Source organism: Ambystoma mexicanum, chromosome 3q (genome assembly GCF_040938575.1).
Source record: "Ambystoma mexicanum isolate Mex_15411 chromosome 3q, UKY_AmexF1_1, whole genome shotgun sequence".
Lineage (NCBI taxonomy): Eukaryota > Metazoa > Chordata > Amphibia > Caudata > Ambystomatidae > Ambystoma > Ambystoma mexicanum.
In genome coordinates, this window is record NC_090926.1 from 1,235,062,885 (window position 1) to 1,235,086,862 (window position 23,978).

A 23,978-nucleotide genomic window follows, 5' to 3' on the forward strand; every position below is an offset into this window, starting at 1 on the left:
GGGATGAAAGAGTATGGAAGGCAGTGATATGTGAGCTTTTTTGTTGATGTGATAAAATGTGTGTTCTTGACCTTTTTTTTATAGATGTGTTATTAATATATTTGATATGCTCTTTTGTAAAAGTTTTCTATAATTAAAAAAATGATTACATTAATCTGAAATAAATGCGTTCTGGCCTGCTGTCTTACGTCTAAAACACATACTCTTTAAGTAGGCTTGTTGTCTTGGAGGGGATCATGCAGCGTCTTTACGCATAAATGTATATGAATCAATTATAGGAGGTTGTGCAGCTTATCCATGGATAACTGCAGCTTTTGTTTGGTCCTTGCACACGCCGACAGTCTCGCTTCTCTTCAAGGGCGCGGACGGCATCCTCTCTTCATTGGTCGCAGCTCTGACTGCTTTCTTCAGACTACGGCGGCCCCCACACCTGTGTTGCCTAACGGCCTAATTAACATCTGCTGGCGTCCTGGCCTCCTCTCAGGTCCCACCATGGCTGCCTCCTCACAAGAAGGGTCTCCTGCTGGTCTCTCCCACATAGGCTTCCCTGTTGCTACTCTTGCTCCTCCTTTGGTCTCCCTTTATACACCTGCATCCACTTGACAGGTTGCAGGTGTGGACTCTCAATTGGGCTTGTCTGACTATAGTTAAAAGGGGCATACCTGACGTTCAAATTACTCTGCAGGCATCTTCCTCATCCCAGTACTAGAGTGGTGAAATTAGGTTATAGTGTACATTCCTCTCTCGTCAACTCTTCCTCGTCCCAGTACTATCAGAGGTAAAATGTGGGGAAATGAGAGGACAGGTTTTACAGTAGCCCATAAAGGCCGGGGGAGGGTTAAGTTGGTCTTCAATGGGGAAAGGGGAATACTATGTCTCAGCTGTGGGCACCCCACTCCCAATCCCTAATGACCATCCACCCAGGGATGTCTAAAGCGGCTCTTAAGGCATTGTTCTGTATGATCAGTAACGTCTTAATCTAACAGGTAGTAGTTGTGATGAAGAGGGCATTACAATAGTCTAATTTGGAGACAAGGAGCACTCCTGCAATTGTGACAACTGTCAGCGGAGAGGAAAGGTCTGCATGCATTAATGAGTTTAGTGGTGTAAGCCGTAGACGAGGCAATTGCAGGCTGCAGACGAGGCAATTGTAGATAGAAAGGAGTACAGATAAAATCCCATGGTTTTTACTTCTTTGGAGACGGGGAAGGTAATACCATCCATGATGAATGATTTGTATGCTTCGTCAAGGTTGTTTAGTAGTGGCCGAGATCCAATCCAGAGCAGCTTGGTCTTGTTGATGCATAGAGAATGTAACGCCATCCAAGCTTGAATAGTTTGATAGACCATACCCAACGTATTGGAATCAGTGTCATAGGTGCCCGAGATAGGTAAGAGGCTTTGGGCATCGACCTCATAGTTAGTGTAGGAGATACCCAGGGTGTCAAGGAGGTCGAAAAGGGGTTTCATGAGGATATTGTATGAAAGACACATGAATTTTGAGAGACTCAGCAAGTGACTGGGGCTGAGGCAGAAGGGGAGAACACAGATGAGATTCAAGGTGTTGCTTTAGGGGAGAAGTAGCCTGCAGATGAGGTGTTGGCAGATAATTTTGTGATCGCCCAAATCAAAGGCAGCTCAGAGGACTAGCAAAAGGAGAGCAAGTGCACTGTTGTCTTTGAACTCCTCTATTTGGATCCTTAAATCTAGGAGTGCAGATGCCATGCCGTGACCTGGAGGGTACCAAGATTGACACAGCCCGAAAAGGTTATTAGATTCAAATGCTTTTGGATTTGTAGATAAGCTGCTCTGTCCAGAATTTTGAGCAGACATGGGATAGTCGTAATGGGGCAGTATTAGTGGGGATGTTTGGGTCCAAGGTGGGCTTTTTGAGGAGGGGTAGGACCCAGGCATATTTTAGACTAGAAGGCACTATGCCAGAGGAGAAAGAGGTATTGATGAGCAATGAGATGAAAGGTGTGTGCTCTGATGCGCAGTCTTTGACTGAGGCCCGGGCAGATGTCCCCTTCACATCTGGATGGTTTTAGACCTTTGATGATTTTGGTTAACTCCAATTCAGTGATAGGGTTCATCTGCCCGTTCTGCCTATTAGGTGGCACTAAAAATCCACCTGTTAGCCAAAACTATTGCATTAGATAACAGCTAGGGAGAAATGGCATTTGAGGGACACAAAGCGTGTAGGTGTTTGGCTATTTACCCACCAATTGACAGCCCCTAGCCAAGCTAATTAATCCCTATGGCATTTCTCACCCACTTGCTGCCCCTCCCCGCCCAAAACAGATGTTCCTGAGATCTCCTTCAGTTAGCTTAATCATCCTTACCTTCAAGGTTTGGGTTTGAAGTACCTGCCAGTGGTTTATTTGTTTTACAAAGCAGCCTTTTCAGAGGTAATGACTTAATTGGAGCTGTAAACGTGGCACGGTCTTAACCAGGTCTGCCTCCGGCCACGTGATAAGCACCATGTGTGTCCTTCACTGAAATCCTGTTAAAGCATTTGTAAAGCCAACATCATTGGCTTGTGTAGAAGCATTAGGCACTTGCCAGGCACGGTTATTATATGCCAAGGTACTCGCACCATTTTGCAGCTCCTACGATTCATGACGTTAATACCAGTGCAGCCGTGCCTGGTAATACCTTTCTCATGCCCACACAAAAGTTAGAATGTCCTATGCTTATTTAAGATGTGTTCTGTATCCTTGTCACGGACTACTAATTATGCCCATAAAATTCCACTTATTTTTCTGATTCCAGCCAGTCTGTAGAGCATAAGGGGACGGGAAGGGAATACCCATGCATATTTTGATTGCTGTGAGGCAATCAAAACTATAAGACGTTATCGGTGGCACAGCAAGATATTCTGGATCTCTTTATTTCTTTAGTTTGGGGGTAGAGGGAAAGGCAAAGGGGTCTGTGCCCAGGCCCCAAAGATCCTTAAGATTGCCCTTGGTATAGAATTTAATCCAAGTATGAAGTTGTCTGCGTACCCTAAGCAGTGGTGGTGCCAACTGCCTCTCACTCCCCACACCAAAAAACTATGGAGGGAAAGCGCACGTCTATTTTGCAAAATAGAATAACTACAAGTACCAGAAGTAAACAAAACGAGTGTCGGACACGTCTTGCGTGTTGCCATTGCCTGCCTTCCACCCATCTATGCTGATGCAAGAGTAGCAGATGGGGTCAGTTCGGTGTAAGCGCTCTCTTAACTCAAAAGTAACTAGACTCCTCAAAAAACGTTACACATTTAAAATAAAACCGAGTAGGCTTTTCAATATAAGGAGGCTGGCTGTAGGGCTGCTCTGCTGTGGGTTACGACCCTACCGCTCCAGAACATAGTGCGTGGGGGAAATGACACTCTTTTAATTGCCCATCGCCCAAATTACAGACACGCCTCACCTGTACCCGAAAATACCCCCGATTTTCACCCAAATAAAAAATAGCACTTTTCTTTTGTTAATCAAAGGGACACCAACCCATTCCTCAACACGTCGGCCGATTTCCACCGAGAAATATCCCTCGTTTTAACCCAAAATAAGTATCCGTTTTTCACGAGCAATGTTAGCGAAACGTTCCACTTCATACTCCAATAAACCCCCCTTCACTGTAAATCACTCCCCTCCTGGTGTCAATCTCAATTGAACCTCACTCTCCCGAGACGGCAAGTGAAAGCCATGAATACTCCCGCTTGGGGCTCTCAGAGCTCTGCACTGTCTGCGCATTCCTTCCCCCGGTAATGGATCCGCTGTGAAACCCCCGGGCACGGCGGGCAACCCCGTACCCCCGGACCTGCCACGAGCCCCGTATTTACAGCTCTGCTGCCACAGGCAAGATGGCGCCCGTCGCCACCCAGCCAGGACCCCGGTGACGTCATCAAGACGCGCCGCCTGCCTGGCTGCCGGACCGGGACCTGTCACCTGTGTTACCTAACTAAGAATCCAGAGAGCAAGAACATTGCCTGCACTACGGGTAAGGGGGGACCTGGGACTAGGGCTGTAGGTAGGGGCGGTGCAAGCAGAGAAATGCACTCTGGCATTTGCAGTCCTGAGGGAAACATTCTGTCTCTCCAGGAAAAACTAAAGCTTATATTAGCAGACCGACCGAGCAAGCTGGGAGTTCGAGATTAACTGTTGTTTAAGATCTGTCCTCTGGTCAGGGCTCAACGTTTTGCCTTTCTGCATAGAGGAAACCATTGAGTGATATATAGCACAATCAGACCTTTCTGGGATCTGTAAGCTTGTGATATGCCCATGCTGGGTGGGTTAGCCCATCCAGGGTTGTTGTTTTCTTTGGATTCTTGTAATTGCAGACTTTTATAACGGGAAGAGAATGCAAATGATAATAAGCATGGAAAACCCAAACCGATTTGGCTTTTGTGTTGGCATGGGATCTGCATTTTCCAGAGGCTACTATAATGGCCGTTCGACCTGTTCAGAAGTTTACAACAGCTGGCATGGGGCTTATTACCTGGACATATTATGATAGTTCCTGGAAAATGCCTTGATAATGGCCATACAAGAGCCAAATCTATTGGACGTTCCAGTATTTCTTTTTTAACATGATTGCAGTGAAAGGAACAGATGCAAGGACACATAGTCTGTTTATAATCCAAGTGGCTAAAGGATCACTTGGATATTGTTATGTTAAAGGATATTTTTATTGCACACTATCACCACCTGAGTGGTTCTCTGGCAGATCTGAAAAGCAAGAGGGTAGGGTAAGTTAGTAGGACAAAGCGCAAAAGAGCTGTGATGTGCTGAGCCTAGGTGTGGTTTTTCCCCTCTGTAGTTGTTGTGTGAGGTTATGTGTGGTTTCATTGTTGCACTGTAGTGAATTCCGTGCGGTTTGTTATGCTGTATGGGTATGGTTGTGTTTGTTTGAAAGGTGTAAGCAGAGGGATGAGTTTTTTAGTAGATTGGTTAGTGGTGGCGCTCTACCGTACCCACTCCGCTTTGTCCACATGTGGCACGCATCCCTGCCATTGTTCTTCATTGTGGTATGCTGTGGCGCTCTCCCTCTTGTATTGTGGCTTGCCAGCAGGGCTTTTGGTGGTGATGCCTTCTTCATCTTCGTGCCCCCTTGTTCAGACTAATGGATGTCTACACCGCCTTGTTCTGTGGTGTTTCCTGGGATGCCGCCCTCAACACCTCCCTGGGCCCCTTGAGGGGGGGCGCTCTTCCCTGTGCCCTTGAGCTCCTTGGGCCTCGTGATTTATCTATTCGGTCGCGACTCTTTCCCTTTCAACTCTAATGCCCTTTGTCTAAATACCTTCAACTCTCTCTTCCCAAATATCTTCCTTCCCGAGCCCTTCGATCATCCGCCTCCAACTCCCTCAGGGTCAGCCGCTTCTCGAAGCAACGAGCTGGGGGTAGATCTCTCTCCGCGGCAGGGGCCTCCCTCTGGAACAGCCTTCCTGCCTCCCTGAAACTCGAGGAGAACCATCTCCGGTTCCGGAAGCACCTCAAAACCTTCCTCTTTGCTTCTGCTTTCTCTCTCCCTCTCCCCTGCTGAACAGCTAATATTCTTCACTGAAACTGCACTGATCCTGCAACTGGACCTCTCTAAACGGCCTCGGCCCTGGGCCCAGCCACTCTCCACTTGCACTGATGCCCTGGAACCCCTCTGCACTGCGGGACTGTCTCTGTATCCCTACAGCCCCCCCTTCCCCAGCACTTGTTCTGCACTTACCTTGCACTTGCCACCAACTGGCCCTATTTATTTATTACTTTACGCCACTTACCTTGTACTGCACTTCCCCCCTTCCCCTTCCACTTTTCCCCCTCCCCCACCCCTGCACTTGCGCGATCTGAATGACACCTGGCCTAGTAGGATCGTTGTCTGTCTCCCCTTGTTCCTCCCCTCCCTGCCTCGTCGCGCCTTGAAACACCTGTGTATAGGCGCGTTACAAATACCATATCATATCATATCATATGGTTCAACCTAGTACTCTCCCATCTCTCTCCTTATCCTCTGGTGGGGCCTGCCATGCATGGAACAGGTGCACCCTGGTCTCCCTGCCATGGGAACTGGAGCACCCGGGTCTCTGTCCCACTGAGATGTCTCCACCTCCCTGCACTTTGTTTTGGTTTAGTCTAGTCCTTCGTCTTGCCATTTGTATGTTCATTCCGTTGGGTACAGGTGTTGTTCATTCGTTTTCGTCCAGCTCTGAGTTGAAGAGCCCTGTTTTTAGGAGTTTTCTGTATTTTAGGTGATCTTTCATGTTTCGTATTTCTCTCGTGAGTTGCACTTTTTTTGCAACTATGCAAGAGAATGCAGATCCACCAAGCTTTTTGTTTGTGTATGGTTTAAGTTCCAGGCAGATGTCGGTGCTCGATCGGAGTGTTCTGGTCGGCTGATTTTCTTTTGTAAGATTTCTGCTCGTTGGCTAAGACATTTTTATTACACCAGGAGCTGGTTTATAGTTGTAAATGGTGTCCTGACATAGCAGCTTGGCGCCCGTCTATAAAATTAATAACTTGGGTGTGATCTAGAAGGGAAGCGATGGCTTCACGCTCATTTTCACATGAATGCACGATCTATAGCAATGCATTTCTCTTGGTTTTAACAATTGATCGGGTTATGGGATGGCTAGGGTGCATTTCAATGTCACCTGGTTTTCTCATCACACTTAGGCCAAGAAGCAGTCTCTGTTTATCCAAGTTCCCACTTGACACTCTCCCCTACTATTCTTCAGCTCGAAACCTCACCGCCATTTATGAGCCTTCTCGCACCTTCTATACTTTCATCGTCAAAACTGCTACAGCGGCTCACCTCAGCCTCCTAAATATTAGGTACATCAGGCACCTACTTCCTTTCAATACTGCCAATCATCTATTAACCACTCTTGTCTTCTCTAAACTGGACTACTGTACCAGCATCCTCTTTGATCTCCCCAACTATGCTTTCTGTCCTCCTTGACAAAATCATTAATTTAACTCTCTTTAAAAATCCCATATATTAGGAGACTGATGAACTGTTGTTTAGGATCTGTCCTCTGGTCAAGGCTCATCATTTTGCCTTTCTGCATAGAGGAAACCATTCAACGATATATAGCACAGAATGTCAGACCTTTCTGGGATCTGTAAACTTGTGATATGCCCATGTTAGGTGGGTTAGCCCATCCAGGTTTGTTGTTTTCTTTGCATTCTTGTAATTGCAGACTTTTATAACGGAAAGAGAATGCAAATGTTAATAAGCATTGAAAACCCCAACCGATTTGGCTTTTGTGTTGGCATGGGATCAGCATTTTCCAGATGCTACTATAATGGCCATACGACCTGTTCAGAAGTTTACAACAGCTGGCATGGGGGTTATTACCTGGACATATTATGATAGTGCCCTCCCTGTACTTCCTCTCACTTCGGCTCTTTCTCTCTCCTCGCTCCACTTGCATGGAACTCTCTTACCCTGAGACACCTGAGAAATGGTCCACACTGATTAGTTCACAGCCAAGTTGAAACCCTACCTCCTCATTCGAGTTATCGTCTTAACCTAACCCTCATCTGCCTTCGGGCTAACATTTTTCCATCGCCTCTAACCTGCCTCTGTCCCTCACTTTCTATGCCTCCACTCTAAGACTTCATCCATCATGGCCACATCTCTAACATAGCTGGCTGCAATGCCTACCTGCACTTAAAAATGTTGATTGCCCTTAATCTATGTAAGACCGCCCATGTATTGTCCCCGGTGACTGTTCCATTTACTCCCCACCACAACCTCACACTTTCACCTGAACTCACACCATTGTAAGAAGCTTGCTGCCTCGTGTTAAATTTGATATCTCTTGTATATTCTTTTGCGATCAAAAGAGCATTGTTCTTCTATATATATGTATATATATAGATCTCCATCGAAAGCATATAATCTGTTTGTTCCTTTTAGAATTCAACACTGTTCCACCAATCTGCACCAAATTCTGTTGGGACCCTCCGGACGTTACTGGTTACATGCCATTTGACTACCCCGCCGTTTTCCCGGGATTTTAGCCCCTTCACACATGAGACGGCTGCCTGAAATCTGCCAAACATCAATGTGGTTCTAGAAGGACCTGATGAAGCTCATTTTAAGCGTCTCGACACAAACAAAACTCGAAGGTCCCACACCAAAACCACGTTTCAAGGCCCTGGGACGCACCGTTTCCGAGATATTTGCACTGCAGTGCACCACATGAGGGTGATGCAAGAGGTGGGGAGAGCACACAGAAGGTCCCTGTATGCTGCAACACCCAACTCTCGTCTCCCCTCCACGTCTGCTCTGGGGTATAATAGCCAGCCACACACGCCCATTCTCAGTGCAGTTTACTTCAGAGTGCAGAGCACATCAATAGATAAGCGACTCGGAACAGCGACCTACAGAATCATTGATTTTCAACAATTGATAAGTGTTCTCATGTCTGTCTACACAAGCTGTGTGGAGTGCGGGTATTTTTTGCTAGTAAATACAGTAAATAAAAATAAACATTATCCATCCCATTCTTGATATACTAGCCGAGTCCTGGTTTTAACAGCACATTTTGAGACTTAGGGCTACACGCCTTAAATCACGCAGTTACAAACTAGGACTGGACTATGCAGAATTGTAATTTAGTACAATATAATTTTTGGCAGAATTAAAGGGAGTGTTTTGACAAATAGTCTTCAACGGTGGTTCAGCAGTGCTTGAGCTTGTGGAAATCTCTCCTGGGTTATGCCCTCAAGTAGAGTTCCCTGACCCACACATATTGGTGTAGAGCAGAGTTAACCAGTTTCTAATTACTCCATGTAGAAGTTGCACAGCATGAGCAACTGGTAGGATAGCTTAGGAGCCAAAGATTCAAATTCCAGTTGGGCAGACACTGTCCATCATCTTTCAGCAGTCAATAAATTGAGTAACATTGAATAATAATAACCCCTATCTTTACGGTGGATGGGAGCTGGAGGAATCAATCCTAAAGCGTTATGTAAAAACGTTATTATTTTTGAATTAGAAGACTGACTTGTGACGTATCTGTACAATTTGTCCCTTCTCCCCAGAGGGAAGCCATCCCCTTTTGAGGCGAGGGAGGTGAGTCCCTAAGCAAGACCCTCCCTGGGGGTGTGGGCATGTGGGACCTTACTGGGAGTGACTCCCTCTTGTGGACCAGGGCTCCCATTCCACCAAGGAACTCCCAGTCCAAAACACCCTTTCTGCCTATATGGATGTTGGAAAGACTTTGAGTATATTCTTCAAAGATCCTTCTTTGTCTCTATTGGCTGATGGTAATGCTGAACAGTGCCTAGATGCCATGGGCAAGGAAGGCAGACCCAATCCCTGGTTTTCCAAAGGCATGTATAAGGAGAGAGACTCCTACGGAGGAGAGTGAGCAAGTGCTACTCAGAAGAGCCTCTGTAGCATTGACATCCTCAAGCGGTGGAGCCACATCGAGCCGCAGAGCTAGCTGTGGTATGAGGGACATGAGGGCCGCTAGCTGATGTCTGGACGGCGGGTAACTTGATTGAACAGGCGGCTCTGGTCAAGGGGAAAGAGACGCAGAGAAGAAAACAGTCTTCTTGGGTGGTGTGGCCACTGAGCGGCATTGGTTGGCTGGGCACCCAGCAAACAACACTGAGAGCATAACGGAGCCAGAGGTCCCGAGTTCCTCTTGTAAACTGTCTTTGTCCGCCGAGAGAGGTACAGACAGGGAATCAGACATTCGCCAACTTGTACATGCGAGCAAGGCATAAATCTACTTGTTTCACAAATACCGGAACCGATGCAGGCACGACAACTTAAGAGACTGTAACTGGCACACAGCCCTACTAAACATGATGAGAAAAATACAAACACAGCAATAAATGGAATAGCCACCAAAGATACGAGAACTCAAGGGAGTGTAACGGGCGCACAGCCTCACTAAACCGGAGTTAAAGGAAGACAAACACTGTACTACAAGGCAGGAATAATCACCAAGCACAAACAAGCCTAAGAGAAGCTAACTAGCACATAGCCCCACTGTACCAAAGTGAACCAGAGACCAACTTTCTGTATCAATGATGAAGGACGGATATAGTCCTACACTGAGAGAGGAAGAAAGGATGGTGAATTTATTTATTGCATTTGTTATACGTCCAAACCCTGGGGTATCACTGCGATGTTAGACAGTTTACGATTTGGTTCAATAGCACTCAATATAAAAACATTTAAACATTCGATATACATACATATGAAAGGCAATGGTACCACAGATGACGTAGTAGGGTAGCTTGGAATATACATAGGTTGAGACATTACATAGGTCACATACACTGTTTCCCAATTCTAGAAGGGTCTTCATGGAGTAGGCAGATATCTATACCTGAGGAGGCTGAGTATAGTTGACTGTGTATCAATTGGCTATAATTGGTTGAATAACCAGGTTTTAAGTATTTTTTTTGAAGCAGTGGAAGGAGTCTTCATTTTTGAGGTTTAGAGGGAGGGCTCTGCAGCATGGATACGAAAGTGCATAAAACCACGGGAAGCTGTGTTACCCAAGTGGGCAGACACCTTAATAGAAGTTATGTACTTGAAAAATAAGATATTTACTTATTTATTTAAAAATGTATAAATTGCAAACTAAGGCCCAAAGGCGTCTAGGCGACCACAGGACTATGGACCATTAAGGTGATTAAAAAAGGCAGTGTCTTTTTCACGTAATCAAGGAGGGATTAGAACATTTAAAAGAGACCCATACTAAAGATAATTCTAATTCTATACAAAGAACTTGATACGAAGATTGGGGAAAATATACCATTACACTTCCAAGACACTTTGGGACTGGAAGCAAGGCAATTCAATTTGGGCCAGGCAGAAGCTTATACTGAGTCTGTTGTGCAAGCCTCTCTTTTTTCCTTTTTATTTAGGTATTTTTCAAAAGCGGTAGGCCCAGTTAGTCGGTTAGGATTCGGACAAAAGACTTGTTATGTTGGGCGTGATGTGCACCCTTCGCTTTAGTTTTGTTAGGTAGGGAACTTCCCTCATAGCGATAGGGCAAAGTTAAGAGTTTTGCTTTTTTTTAAATAAACCATTTTGAGCATGTCATTAAGTTGCCCAACTGCTTCTTCTGGTTCACTTTAGCACGTCTCAAGTTAATGTGGCTGGGGAGCACTTGCATTCCTTGATCAGCTGCGTGCTATCCTGATTCAGACTAGGAATTCTTTCGCTGATATCATGCCTTCTCTTTAGGGTACATTTGAAAGTTTGTTACAAAATGCATCTCATAAGTAGAGGGATGTAAACCAAACCCTGTAAAAAAATAAAGAATGAAGGGTGATGTATGAAAGATTTTGAATACATCTAAACTGCTGCTTGCTCTGGTCATAATCACCTGCCATTAAAGAAAGGGGAAAGCCCCTATGTAGTGATTCCTGGTCCTAAGAGAAAAGGGGCAGCGTAGTGCGAACTGCTAGGCAACATCATATCTGCTCAAGACCACAAGCATCCCAGGTATGTTTCTGCCTCATTGGGTGTCATCAGCGAGGTTCAGTATCCCCCCCCCCCTTGGCTTAGCAAGCTTGCAGCCCAGGCCTGGGCACCTCTAGTGTCCTGCACACAGAGCATGTAAGCACCAGTGTCCTGCATTTAGTGCATGTCCGCTGCCACAGATACTCTGCTTGTGGCATGGCCCTCGGTAAAATGCTAAACTGTGGTTTCGGTGCAGCAGACAGGGGCAGTCTGGCTAAAAAGGATTTACCAGATATGTTTGTTTTTGGGAGCATATTTTAATCATAGGGGAGTAATTTCTATATTGTTTTGTTTTGGTCTTGTTACCTGTACTTATCATTTGTAAATGGCCTATCTGCTATAGGTACAGCTGTGTACCACTGTGGGTTGTTTTAATGTTGCACATTTCGGGCTTCCTGCTATCCCGTCATCTAACATTGTTTAACAAATGGCATGTGTACATGCATTGAATGCCCATTTGTTATGTAACCACATGCAAGATCATGGACGTGTCAACATGACACGGCATGGCATACATTTCAGTGTGGAGTGTGTTGAGATCAGTGGCATTAGGCTAACCTTGAACTTTTGTATCATTTATTTCATATTTTCATAAAGTGAGGAAAATGCACAAAATGTATCTGCGCGTCGTGCAATAAAACACATACAATAAAATCAAAAAGTCAGTAAAAATACAATCTAAGATACAAATACAAACACACTAAAAGCTACTGATACTAAGTACCAGGCTAGAACATTAAAAACCTTTTTATAAATGAAAAAACACAAGACCCATATGAATTTCGAGGTGAATTGCGTTCCCAGACCAGACAACTAATAACACTAAAGAACTGAATTCCTTAAGCAGAACTTTAAGGCTTCTAAAAGTAATCCAGAATAGTGTGCATTTCGGAAGGTAGTACACTCCAAAGTGCAATAGCAGCTCCTAAAAACAAAAAACAAAAAAAAAGAACTTTTGCAGGAGGTTGCAGTCTAAATCTGAGGACCTTGAATTGTGTTAGCTCCTGGCTATGTAAACTAGAGCCCCTACAAATCTTCAATTTCTCTGTCGGATATAAGGGCGCAGACACATGAATGGCTTTGTAGGTAACACAAATCAATTTAAAAGAGTTTCTCACTTCTAAAGGAAGCCAGTGTAGGCTTTTCTGAACAGTGGTTATGCTACCAAACTTGATTGCACCGAAAGGTAAACTAGCTGCGTCATGAAAGACCGCTTTCACAGGCGACACTGAAGATTTGGGAAGCCCTACTACTAAAGAATTAAATTAACAAAATCGAGTATGGGATAAAACTAAGGATTAAACCAATGCATAAAAATTTGCAGAACAAACAAAAGATTTAATAACTCTCAGGGAAAATAAATGAAAATTAGCAGATTTAACTAAAAAGATATGGGAAATCAAAGACAAACGAAAACCCAATAATTTATCATGGCGTCAAAACCCGATTGTCCTCCTTTTAATAGTGACTGAAACCAACCACGTGTCGGTTGTAGATGATGAAGTAGAGTGAGAAAATAGAAGAAACTCTGTCTTCGAAAGGTTTAGTTTCTTAAAACGGGAGGCAATTAAATGTTAATATCAAGTAAACATGGAGTTGATGGATATCTCTTTCCAACAACACTGAAATATAAAGCTGAGTGTTATGTGGATACTGATGCATTATGTCCATTCACTTAGAAGCTCCACATTCAAATTAAAGAGTATAGGTGACAGGATTGATCCCTGGGGAACCTCAAACGGCACATGAAAAAGGTCTGAGTGGACCCGCCAAAGGTCACCGACTGCCACCTTTTAGACATACGAGAGCAAAACCTGACCCCTATTACCTATCCTCTGTGAACGAATCTCCAAAAGTACCTCATGATCTCTGTATCAAATGCAGCGTATAGGTTGAAAAAGACCAATAAACAAGCACACCCATCATCCAGCATTCAGTATACTTCATCCTAAATATGAAGGGTGGCAGTTTCAATGCTACAAGCTTGCCAAAAGCCCAATTAAAAGGTGGCCAAAAGTTGTTCCTCAGTAATCCATTGGCTCATTTGGACAGAAATCACGCTTTTAAGAAACTTGCCCAAAAATGGAAAGGCAATCAACACCAAGATTAGTCTTTTTTTGGTATGGGTGATAAATGGCTTATTTTTAAGAACTCAGGAAAACATTTACTAAAAGGGGGGGTGGGTTTACTAGATGAGTGACGGAGGAGACCAAAAGTGAGAAACAGGACAGGGATCATCCACATGGTTTTGTTTATAATAACTAGAAAATAATCCATATCAAGGATGTAAAACTGGTCCCAGATGTCCCGACCCTCGCCCAAAACCTCCTCTGGCAAACCCATTGGCCAGGTGGAGTCAGGACCCGGGCCTCTAGAGCCTGGCATCCTCTTCAAAAGCCCTCATGGGGCCAGTCCTGGCGCCATGCTCATACACCATGAAAAACAATGTGCTTGGGATCTACTTTATTGTATTGTCAGCTAACATGGAGGCATCCACATAGCTTGGTTCCTAAGAACCAAGCTATGCGGTCTAGTGTTTTGGGTGTGGTAGCCTAGGGACTACTTTACCTGGACTATTTTGTTGGGGCTATTTAAACCACATCCGAGCAAGACAACACGCTTCGCGTTACTTTGCAGCTTGCAACGTGACGCTTACCGTATCCAGCTATTCCCTCGAACCTCGGAGAAGCAGAACCTGCAAGGAGACAAAAGGAAGATCTTTAGCAGCAGCATCTTACCTGCAGTCTTCATCTTTAAACACTCGCAGCTACTGAGAACAGCTTCCTGGAATCTTCACGCCTCCCGGACAGAACGACCTGAAAGAGAAAGATAGAGGCAACATTAAAGAAAGCAGTAGAGACATTTTACAAATTACGAACTGCTCAAAAGGCTTACCTGGCTGGTCGCCTCTCAGCTGCCACCACTCTGGACATTGTACTCGCGCTGAAGAACACCGCGACCTACAAGGAAGGAAAACACAGGTTAGCAAAGGCAAGACTTAGCAGCGCTGCGCATAGCGCTTACTTACCGCATCATAGCGCTCTTAATGCGCCATCATTTACCAGTGGGGCTCAACCAAGCCAGTTTGCCGCGTTGAAGCTCCGCATACCTAAGGGAGAAAAAAAGAGACATTTTAAACAATGAAAGGCATGCGGGATAGCAACAAAACTAAAGAACAGCAATAAGACCTACCTGAACAATATCAAACGGGCCGGCGTCAGTGAAGTAACTGGACCGCACTCGCCCATGAAAGACAACGCGCCCCTGCAAAGAAGGCAGGATGGAGAGCAAGCCTAATTCTACCACAAGGTGAGGAGAGGGCGCCAGAGGGACTGATATCATTCGGGGGTGGAGGGAGGATACGTACCCCAGTCGGTCAGTCTTGAACACAGTCCTCCTGTATTTTCAGGCAGAACCTTCCCCGCAGACCACATCAGGGCAAAGCTGAGAAGCATACCAGCGAGTAACCCGGCTGGGTGGCGTCCCTGTGGATCCCAGGTGAGCGTAACACCAGGTGGCTACAGATTTACACTGCAAAGACCACTTTTGAGACGGGGTCTGAAGAATGACCGCCCTGATATTTTAAATCGTATTACAGAAGAACAGCACACATTGTTTACACTTGTCCTTCGATAAGCAGGGGGGTTCTTGTGAGGGAGGCTTCCTCATAATCTTCAATAAGTGCACTTCAGAAATATTAGCTGAGTTGCAGCAGCGTGCTTGTTTCAAGGCTCTCATATTGCCATCCAAAGGATCTGAGCATCAGACTCACTTCAGGCACTTAATTAACTGTCATTCCAAGTTAAAGGGCTTCAATAAACTAAGGGATGGAACACTTGGAGAGCAAGTGTTTCAGATGAAAAGGTGCAATGAAATCCACAACGAATTTCATTGTTAAAATGTTAGAATACATCATTCACTGAGTCAATTGATTCTGTAGGCCCTGAAATACTACCAAGCAAAGGAGCCAAGGTAGTCATACTGACTAAGCGTAGATTTCGTTTTAACACAGAAACCTTTTTTTCTCTTGGCCGCAAGATCAACCGATCATCAGACCAATCCAAATTCTGTGATACAACCTTCAACTCAGAAAAAGGCTGAACACTAAATCAAGAACGTTTCCCTTAACATGGATGAACACATTACAGTAGTTTTTAAATTCAACAAATGAAAGAATGGTGCTAAAATAGAAACATGGTGCCAGGAATAATTCGACAAGACAAGGTTAAAGTCGCCAACAAAAAAGAAATGCATGGAAAGCAGACAATCATTCGTAAATAAATCCATCAAATCAGAGGAGAAAACTTCATTATTGCCAGGAGGATGTGTGACGGGTCAGAAGGATGCAGACTCTTTAAGGACATTTTAAATATGTTATATTAAATGATAGTCATACAGGCTTATCCATTCCTATAGCTATGGGGTGTTCCTTCCTAAAGAATAACTAAGGTGCTCATCAGTCGTCCGTTTCTCAATGTCCAAAAAGAGTCTGTCTACTGTCCAAACTAATAATATCTGCCCCTATCACTTATCTTAACCAAATAAAGGCAGGGGAATGAACTACTTCTCAGCTTTGTGCTTCCAGCACTGGTTCTCTTGATATATGAGCATGTTCTTTCTTAAGTAGTTCCTTTTATCAGTTCCAACAGTTCTTTTCTCAGAGTTTATATCCGACTTTATAGAAGTCTTTACTATGTCCAACTTGTTTGCTGGCATAGGTTATGTATGTCTTTAACTTTTGATGTTCCGTTTAATTTATTTCACACCCTTATGCTTTGAGTATCTCACAAGCTTTCCTTTCTTTTCCACGGTTTGAGGATCTCTTTCTTGCATTCACATTTATAGGATTTCTCTCTTTAATGCGGGTTCCTCTCTGGCAACCTTATTCACTCTTTATTTCCATCAAAGTTTGCATTTGGTGAATGTACTGTATTTCTACTTTCCTTCCCTCCGGAATATTCCTGTTCCTTTACATACATTATAACTCTTTACCTTCGACAATGGTATTTCTTTTATATCCAATTCTCCATCACTGAGTGGTATGGATATCACCCTTATTTCATTACAGTTCACATATTTTACTTCTTTTGTACTGGGATGAGTTATTCGTTCCGTGTTACTTTCCTTCCCATGCCTTCCTATTCCCCCGTTATCTTCTCTCTTCTTCAGAAACAGCCCTGGGACTCTTACGGGTCTGGCAGCAGTTCCTGTTCACTTTACCTGCAAGCCTTTGTTCTTGGTGCCCCCCGCCTGCGGTCCTCGCATCTCTTCGGTCTCTCACCAAGGAGTCGCGTTGCCTGCAGCATGTCCCTCTGATGTTCTGAGCATTGTTACACGGGTCCGCTTCCAGGGTCACACCAACACTGATTCTTCTTCTCTCCAGCATTTCAGTACATGACAGTTCAGCGTTCGATCACATGGCTCACCTTCCTAGTCTCACGGGGCGAGGGGGGACTCCCCCTTGGGGAGAAGGGATGAATTCCCTTGATTCGTCACAGATGATGGATTACAAACACATGCTTACTCGGAGGCTTCAGCAACACATTTCATTGATCGTAGTACATTCAAAAGAACAGGGAGGAATAACATCGAAACCTGTAGGTGTCTCACCCACTAGTCCCCCAGGATCTGTCATCCAGGTGGCTAGGACAGGGCCATCGCTTTTGAGTCGAGTTCCTGGGGGGTGGACCAGTCCAGGAGCATCACCTGGATGAGGGGTCTTCGGGGAGTCAGATTGAGACACCAGATGGTGAGCCGCGGTATCCCCCTCCCTGTAACACCTTGTCCCCATCCTACCAGGTAGGATACTTAGGAGCTCAACCTCCCTCCACCCTTTTCCGACACTAACACTTTCTCACGGACAGCTCACCGTGAGCGAAAACATACTAACACCAGAGCAGTAGACCTGACATGTCCCAATACAATGGTCAGGCAATTACTGATCATTACACACACCTGACTTCCATCACACTTCCCCACACAGATAAAAGGCGCACACTCTGAGCAAGGCAAAGCACACGAGGAAGCAGCGGTTCCAAGATGGCAGTTTAATATGAGGAAAAAGACGGGACCAGACCAGAAACGGTTGCAAGGAGGGAAGTGCCCTTGACTTTTTCAGACCGTTACTTTTTTTAACCTTGGAAAATAAGAAACGTAAGACCTGGGACTAAAGCTGAACAAATCTGCATTGTGTGTCAGAGGTACCCGGCGCTCTCCCGCGACGATAACCAAGACAGGGAGGAGTGGTTGCCGCCATGGTACTGTTCTTGGCTCCTAAAACAAAGCAGCGCCAGTAAAGACAGCACAGCCGGTGGGTCGGAGACACTGATGCCAGACCAGCTTGTGTTAAAACTAAGGTTGCAAGCGGCAACAATGTATGAAGAAATCTAAAGAGAGCAGCATGTAAAACGTATATGAGTGACACAGATATAATTGTAAACCAGAGGAGTGACTGAACTTTGGAAGCCAAGAAAAATACTGTACACAGAGGGGTCTGGCGCCACGTGGTCTGCTCATTCGAAGGTCTGTTAGGTATCCAATGGGTTGGTGATTGTGGAAAAGGGCATGCCAAGATTGAAGTGGTCCTGCAATGGGTCAAGCTAAACCCTGTACACATTTGAAAGTCTTCGATAGTTTAATGCAAACTGAAATTGGTCTGAACCCGGCTTAGGGAGACTAATTGTGCAAGAGGAAGGATCTGAGCCCGGCACAGGGGGATCCGGGGTGAACCATGAGTCACCCGAGAGAGACTATTCTGAGAACATTGTAAGAAGGGGGATCTGAGACCGGAAGAGGTTGATCCACAGTAACTTATCATGATGTAAAAGAGATATGAGCCCGGCTGGGGGGATCCAGGGTGAATCACCTGAATTGAGTATTTACAGAAGGAAAGGAACTTTGTTTTGTTTTGATAGATCAGGATCTCTGAATCAAGAGACTGTGAAGTAAAGAGACTTGGGCACAGAAGGCCCTGATGCTGGTAATGGAACTGTAACCTCGTGCCGGAGAAACCAGAGTGTGTGCTTTGCTCGAGTGAACTGCCTTGTCCTGTGCTGAAAACGTGGGGAAGGGAGGCCAACAGCCTGAACATCCTGACATATCATTTCGTGAACACTTCCTTCTTTTTCATGAACACTACCCCACACACTGTATTTAGTGGTAAGGATCGGCAATAGGTTTTTTTAGTATAGGCCCTTTATATTTTGACGAGACTCCACTAGGACTGCATTATTATTATTTGATGGTCGTAGCACACCCCTGTTGAAGCTCAATAAACACCCTTGAACTGTGGTCACGTGTCTCTTACTGTTGATACCATGTGTTCCGTACAATACACATTTGCATACAACAGTCACTCCCTCCCTCATCCACACGTGCACCCATACATCACACACATAATGCATATAAAAATAAAATCTTACCTGCATGCAGCCCCAATCCTCGCAGATTCCGCCGCCACCTCCAGAAAGCACACTTACAAATGTGCAGTACCCCAGCTTGCATTCCCAATGTGCCATGCAAGGCTGGGGAAGTGAAATGCCCCGGCCTTGCATGGCTTATTAAGCCATGTGCGGCTGGGGTATGAACTGTAAAAGGAAAACTGGGTTTCCCTTTGGTAGTTCAAGCCAGCCAGCAACAAGCAGCTGAGGGAGTAGTTAGCAGTTTACAAAAGTGTGGCCTTCAGACACTGGGTAATAACTGATAAATGTGACTTTGTTTAAAAGTTGTTTGTGGCGTTTTGTTTGAGGGGCACTTCCTTACACTTGATGTATAGTAGATTCATTTGGTGGCACATTTGAATGTTGCCTTATTTATGTTAAGTTTCGAGCCACCTCATCTAGATTTACATGCAAGGTTTACTCTTCTTTGCTACTGTACACCTTGTCCATAGTCCCATTTTCTCAATTCTCTTGCAATGTATGTCCACTGGGAGGTAACTGAAGCCTCTCTGTAGTAGTAACCCTCAATTTTAAAAAGCCGACTTGCGGGTCCTTTGCACATTTAGGGGCTGAAGGTGGGAAGGGTAATGGAGGAAATAGAACTATTGCCTTGTAGTACAGTAGTGCCTACTGTGAAAACATTTCCATATTCCTGTTTCCTTTGCTCTATACACTGGGAAATTCCTAAAGCATGATTTATCCAGAGGGTGGTTGAGCCAAAGCACTGGTGTAGCCAAAAAGAAGGTTCTTTAGAACTGCTTGGCCAAGCCAAGGTCATCGGACCTAGGGCTGTGATTCATGCAGTAGTGTGAAGAAAGATGATGTGGATGCCCAAAAGCCAGCCTTGGTGATAATGTCGACTAGACAGTTTCTTTGAAAAGAAACCAGTGCAGCTTTAGTTCTGACAGAATGTGTGTGGGAATCCTCGTCTAGGAGATGGGACGGTGACCAAACAACCAGGTTGCTGCTTGAATGTGCTTGGAAGCCCCATTAGGACTGGGTGCAACATTGGCGTAGTAGGGGTAAAATTAGTATTTGTTGAGCGGGAGCGAAAATCATCACCCAGTGTCAGGACTCACACTGTGATTGGTGGCAGGCAGCAAAGTTGCTCTTCAATGGGAGGATGCCGCCTTTCGTTGTGTTAATTGCAGCGTGTGGTTTGGACCCGGGGGCCTGTGGGCTGTCATGTCTCCTCCTTGTGTTTCGCCCACACAGCGTGCTCCAACAGGCCGCGCAGTGCCGGTATTCCGCCTTCGCGCTTCCTCTCACACCGGGTTTACAACACTTCCCAGTGACAACAGCAGTATTGCACTTGACCACAATGTATACACGACTCACCTGCTACTAGGAAGCACAGGCATAAAAGGAGCATACAATGATGAGCCTGCGCTCCTCAACTGTGTTTCTCTTCCCACAGTGAATGGCGTTCTGGTACTCCTTTGATGTGCTTTTTCCTGTGCATTTGACCTCAGATTTGTTTCTTTTGGATTGCCCTGTTTTTCCCTTTTCTCTGGTTGCTGTCTAAATTCCCTATTGACGTGTGCTGTGTGCTTAGAACTGCCTTTTTGTTCTCCTTTGTTTGTTGTGACGCTTTGGAACTTTGGATAACCTGGATTGTGACCATCTTTGCTATGTGTATCTGATTGCTTACAGATTTCCCTGAACTGTGGTGTCATCATTGGCGACTCTGGCTGTCTATTGCTCACTGGAATTACTCCTTTGGATGCCTTCTGCATTCCCCTTTCTCTCCCTTTTTAGTTTCTGTCCTCGTGCCATCCAGGTCAGACCCAGCGTTTTCATCTTGGGACTTTGGCAACCGCTGGCATCCATGTCGAGCAGTCACCTGTGGCATATGGACTCATAACATCTGGTGGGAATACACATAGGTTCAGCAGTCCTTTTCCATTCAGAATCAGGTAGGAGTGGTTTTAGAGGGCAGTGCTGGTTTCTGGCCATCATCAGGGTTCACTTATTTCCGTAACCCTAAGTTTGATTTTTTGACTTTGTTACCCTGTAGTGCTTTGTTAGGGGTTTAGATATGAGAGCCGGACACACGGTTGTCATGTTTTTGTCAAATATATTTATTAAATGAAAAAGGGTTGGGAAAAATGCCTCTCTGATCCCATGCTAAAGAAGAGTTTCCCTACCTTTAAACCAAAACTAAGTATCTGTCTGTCAGGATGTTAATAACTGAAAACCCGCCCTTGTTTCCAGAATATCCTAACCTGACCGTCCCACTACAAACAAAACAATAGGAATGTGTAGGGAAAATATCTTTAGCTTGAAACGGGCAAAAAGTGTTCACAACTGAAGTAAGAATCATTCCAACAAAAATGTTCTCCAAGGTGGAAGCCCTTTGTTCTACAGGGTGGTTCCCTTCCCCTGGATTCTTAAATGGAGTGTTTCTTTTACTAGCAGTTCCTTTGTTTCCTGCTTTTGCTTCAAAAGGTTTCTGTTTAATCAATATCTTCTGTGACTGTCTTTCTTTAATGCAACCTTCTTCTTGGTTCAAACAATATTGTCAAGAATCTGTATCCACGTAGACTATGAAAACCTCCGTCCCCAAGCACCAGTCAGAGAGAGAGGAAAAGACACTCGCTGACCGGTTATTGGGCCACAGGTGGCTGGAACGAGAACACTGGTCCCTGGGTAGCTGCAAAGGAATAACAACAATAAACCAGTTTCAGGCACTATTACCATGCAACAAGGGTTTCCTAACCAGACACAATGAGCACCTACCTAAGGGACAGCTGAAGAAAAGTTTGGAAGAAGAGGGAACTCAAACCCAGGTGTAGTACTGCTCAACCCCAAGGGATGTCAAATACCAGGTGACGGGGGAGCCGTACCCAGCAGCTGCAGGTCAACGGCGGCGAGCAGATGTGAGAAGGAGCAGGCTTTGTAGTCCAGCAGTAGAGGGGCTGTGAACTGCTAATATCTAGAGAGAAACACAAGGTCAGAACGTGGAGGGAGTCCCTGCCTCGAATCAGAATCTAGGGAGGAGCAGTAGCAATCCGTATAGCAGTCTGTGGTCGGCAATGGTAAATCAAAATCCAGGAAGGAACAGTAGCAGTCCGTAGAACAGTCTGGTCGTCAAAGTCAAGGTGTAGTCAGACAATCCATATTGCGTGAGCCCAATTTCCAGAACCGTAGTCACGAGCTTCAGCCAGGTCGTCGTAACCAGAGGACAAAAATCCAGGGACGTGAGCGTGGTTTCAAAGTTGCAAAAGGCACAAACAAGGAAGCGCGTAGCAGACTGTGTAAAACAGCTGATGAGCACTGAACTGCAGGGCTAGGTTCCTTTTAAACGCGTAGTAGTGTGGTCACGTGACTGAAACAAGACCCGGTCACGTGAACGAGGCTGCGTCACCTGACTACTGTGATGCGTACTGATGACCACATTCCTTCTCCATGGAAACCGCAACCTCCAATGCAGTCATAGGCGCCAGGTACGCTGGTAATGACGTGTCGGCAACCCTCCTGACAAAGGGAGACTGCAACGCCGTACACAGAGATGCCACTGCTGGATGGGCACATGAGGAATCGGGGTAGGTGTGCATGATTCAGAGGGGCTGTAAGGAGTGACTGGGTGCATGGATGTGTGCATGACAAATATCCACCAATCTTTCCTTGGTTCAGCCAACTGGTGTTTCATTAAGATCTATAGGGCTTGCAAATTGCCTGGTATACTCTCCTCCTAGGTTCCCTTGTGTAATGTCCACTACCTGGTATACTTTCCTTTCTGCAATGTCAACTAGCTGGTGTGCTCGCAAGCCAGGACTTCACTTTATGAATCTCATTTGCCTGGCATAATGCCCTGCTAGGACTTTCCTATGTTTCTCAGTTGCCTGGTATCTTGCTTGCCAGGACTACTCGTGCATTTTCCAGTTCTCAGTGTTATCAACACTGTATGTATTGTTCTCGGTTTCATAATTCGGTTTGTTCTAAGGTTTGCTCAAGGTTTTCCCAACATTTATACTTTAGGTAGTCATAGATCAGTGGGGTTTGTACTTTAACTTTTCTGCAATTAAACCATTCTTTAAACATGTCTTCAATGGAATTCAATTCAAACTGTTGTTGGCACGGTTGCCGGAACGCCCCGGGGTCCCCACTGGCCTCAGGGAGACTCAACAGCTTTCTCCAGCATCTTCAGTCTGGTTTGCTCTACTGCAGAGTGCTGCTTTCACACCTCTTTTCAGTCTGGAGGGCGTTGACATTCCACTGTCACACGCCTGCTTTGCTGAAGCTCCTAAAAGAGAGCACCACCTTCTTTACTTGCCGAACGGCCAGGACCTCCCTTGTGGCTCCCAGCACGGCAGCTCTGGTTCGGCGTCCCTCCCTATGATGCGGCGGCCTCCTCTGCTCTGCCACACCAACGTCATCTTTGCCGATTTGAGCTTGGGGATCGGAGCCAACGTCTCTTCCTGCACTGCCTCTGAATAGTGCGCTCGCCAGGTTTAAAAGTCCTGCAGATAGGTGCTTTAGAAAAACAAGTAGACTGCACCATAGGTTTCAGGTTCTTGTTCAAATTCCTGCTTCTTCCCCCTCTCAGTACTTTGGGAATTCTGGTAGTTGAAGTCCATAGGAGTTATTGAACATTTCTTATTGACTTTACAAAAGGTACTTTGGAAGAAAGTTGTATTGGCTCTGTGTGTCTTTGTGTAGTAGTTAGGCACTTGATCAGAAAGAAAAGAAGAAGAGGTTTATTTACTTTTTCTACAAATGGGAACAAGCAACTGGCAGTATGCCATGAGGGGCTTTGGTATTAGAGGGTCTTCGTCATGGAAAATGGTCTTGGATATTAAAAGATCTTCGTTATGGAAAAGGGGTAGATGCCGCTTCTCGTCCAATGAAGTCATGACATCTCCACGGGTATTGTCTCCTCCCATTTGATTTTCCCTCAAAAAGCCGCCGCCTGAGTCTGGATCAGGCAGTGGCTGCCGTCCCCTGGCCACATGGGAGGAGGTCACCGCCGGAGAATCTGTGATGACTCCATTGGATTCATCACAGCTTGCTGATTCTTGGTGTGTTCCTGTCTTTTCGCCTGAGCCTGTAGTCCCCAGTCATTTG

General features: G+C 45.4%; 1 protein-coding gene across 2 annotated transcripts in view; it reads left to right on the top strand.

Moving 5' to 3' along the window:
- The window catches only part of GCDH (glutaryl-CoA dehydrogenase), a 357,241-nt gene that overhangs the window by 18,643 nt on the left and 314,620 nt on the right, over positions 1 to 23,978 (top strand). The window contains exon 1 of one of the 2 annotated variants that reach the window (XM_069604169.1): positions 3,872 to 3,984. The exons of the other annotated variant lie outside the window; for it this stretch is intronic. The gene's annotated coding sequence lies outside the window, so the exon portion shown is untranslated. Of the gene's footprint in view, positions 1 to 3,871; positions 3,985 to 23,978 lie in introns of those variants that run through there. 2 annotated transcript variants of the gene reach the window in all.